The sequence below is a fragment of the Halichoerus grypus genome, chromosome 7 (genome assembly GCF_964656455.1).
Source record: "Halichoerus grypus chromosome 7, mHalGry1.hap1.1, whole genome shotgun sequence".
NCBI classification, from domain to species: Eukaryota; Metazoa; Chordata; class Mammalia; order Carnivora; family Phocidae; genus Halichoerus; species Halichoerus grypus.
This window is the reverse complement of record NC_135718.1, coordinates 66,712,161-66,714,807: the sequence shown is the minus strand read 5'-3', so window position 1 is coordinate 66,714,807 and position 2,647 is coordinate 66,712,161. Positions and strand designations below refer to the sequence as shown.

At 38.1% G+C, this 2,647-nt stretch overlaps 1 non-coding gene across 1 annotated transcript; it reads right to left on the bottom strand.

Annotated features, from left to right (window-relative positions):
- Positions 1-1,947: 1,947 nt before the first annotated feature.
- LOC118555299 (U6 spliceosomal RNA) lies at positions 1,948-2,055 on the bottom strand. Its single transcript, XR_004926896.1, has one exon. It is a non-coding gene; the product is annotated as a U6 spliceosomal RNA (small nuclear RNA).
- Positions 2,056-2,647: the final 592 nt, after the last annotated feature.

Below are 2,647 nucleotides of genomic sequence, written 5' to 3'. Positions count from 1 at the left end.
TTGGGTCCTTGGGGGAAACAGATGGATAGGATTGATGTATATTTGGAGTTTATTTGGACTCTGACCAAAAACTATCCCAGCTTAGACCTGGCTCTCAAGGAAAAGGAGTGTTGCCTTGCTCTCCCTCTGTCACTCTCCTGGCCATAGCGACAAGCAGACTGAGAGAAGGAGTGGCCCCCGGGGATGAAGCATTCCGTGCTCACAGAGGGCTGGGTGCCCAGGTACCACCCAAGGGACCTATGTGCGGGGCCTCAACTTCCAAGAGCCCCATCCTCTGGCTTGTTCTTCCCAATACATTCCAGAATCATGACATGTCTCTCAGAAAGGAAGAATTATTTTTGCCCGTGGCATAAATAAATCCAGGAACCAGTTCCAGTAATCACAAGTACATGCCAGTTTTCAAGTGCACTCTTGACAAAAGCAGAAGGAAATCAGTACAGCCTGCCCAGAAAAGCCACTGGTGGTGTGGAAGCCAGCAGGATTCGGGAGAAAGGAAGCAGGAAGGAGGGGCTCGATTTTCATTTAACATTATCAAGTTTTTCAAACAAACAGAAAGAGAGAGCAATTTAAAAAACAAATTTGAAGTTATTTTGCCCAATTTACTTCAGATCTTAAGAAATAAAAATAAAACGTCACCTGGGTGGCTCAGTCCGTTAAGCATCCACCTTCGGCTCAGGTCATGATCCCAGGGACCTGGGATCCATCCCCGCATCAGGCTCCCTGCTCAGTGGGGAGCTTGCTTCTCTCTCTCTCCCTCTGTGCTCTCTCTCTCTCTTTCTCTTGCTCTCTTGCTCTCACTCTCTCTCAAATAAATAAAATCTTTAGAAAAATGAAAATAAAACATTAGTTCCACTAGAAACCTGACCACACTCTATAATTCTCTCCCCAGAGGTCTTTGCTATCGTCAGTTTGTGTTTGCCTTTCTCATGCTTCCTTTAATATATATATAAATGCATCTATAAAAACAACTGTATGTGATATTCTTATTTTAAGCTGTCTTAATTTTTCCTTTGATGCATTTATTTATTTTTAAATTAATTTTTTTAATTTAAATTTAATTAAATTTTAGCTAGCTAACATACAGTGCAATATTGGTTTCTGGAATAGAATTCAGTGATTCATCATTTACATACAACACCCAGTGCTCATCACAACAAGTGCCCTCTTTAATACCCATCCTCCATCTAGCCCTTCCCCACTCACCTGCCTCCATCAACACTGTTTGTTCCCCATTGTTAAGAGTCTCTTATGGTTTGTTTCCCTCTCTCCTTTTTTCTTTTCCCCCTTCCCATTTGTTCATTTGTTTTATTTCTAAAATTCCACATATGAGTGAAATCATATGGTATTTGTAATTCTCTAACTTATTTCATTTAGCATAATACACTCTAGCTCCGTCCATGTCCTTGCAAATGGCAAGATTTCATTTTTTGATGGCTGAGTAATATTCCCTACATGATTTTCCACTGTATATATGATTTTGCAACTTGCTTTTTAAGACAAATTGTAGCAAAAAGAAAAAACACATGAAATTCACCCTCCTAATCATTTCCAAGTGTATAGTATTGTCAACCACATGAACCCCTCTTGCATGACTGAATCTACACCCACCAAACACAACTCTCCACCTCCCCCTTTCCCAGCCCCTGGCAATTACCATTCTACATTTTACAAAGTTGACTGCTTTGGATACTTCATATAAATGGAATCATTGAGTATTTTTGTGACTGCCTTATTTCACTCACATAATGTCCTCAAAGTTCATCCATGTTGTAGCACATGTGAAGTTCTTTCCTTTTATGGCTGAATGATATTCCATTGTATGTATGTGCTGCATTTTGTTTATCTATTAATCCATTCATGGACATTTTTTTTCTCTCAACAGTTTATTTTTATTTTTATTTATTTAATTTTAATTTTTTATTTGAATATAGTTGACACTATTGTTACAAAAACATGGAACGCTTCACAAATTTGTGTGTCATCCTTGCTCAGGGGCCATGCTAATCTTCTCCGTATTGTTCCAATTTTTAGTATATGTGCTGCCGAAGTGAGCACCATTCATGGACATTTAAGTTGCCTCCACCTCTTGGCTATCATGAACACTGCTGCCACGAACATGGGTATGCAAACATCTTTTTGAGATCCTTTTTAATATTTTTTTGTATACACACCCAGCAGTGGGATTGTTGGATCATATGATAATTTTATTTTGAATTTTTTCAGGAAACTCCGTACTGTTTTCCCTAGCAGCTACACCATTTTACGTTACCACCAACAGTGCACAAACATTCCAATTTCTCCTCATCCTAGCTAACACTTGTTATTTTCTGTGTTTTGGGTAGTGGCCATCCTAACGCGTGTGAGGTGATATCTCATTGTGGTTTTGGTTTACATTTCCCTGATGATTAGGGAGTTTGAGTATCTTTTCATGTGCTTGTTAGACATTTGTATACCTTTGGAGAATTGTCTATTCAAATTCTTTGCCCATTTTTAAATTGGGTTATTTGTTTTTTTTGTTATTGAGTTATAGGAGTTCTTTTTATATTCTGGATATTAACTTTTTATCAGATAAATGGTTTGCACATCTTTTCTCTATATGGTTGCCTTTTCACTCTGTTGATTTTTTGTTGTTCACAGAAAATTTTAA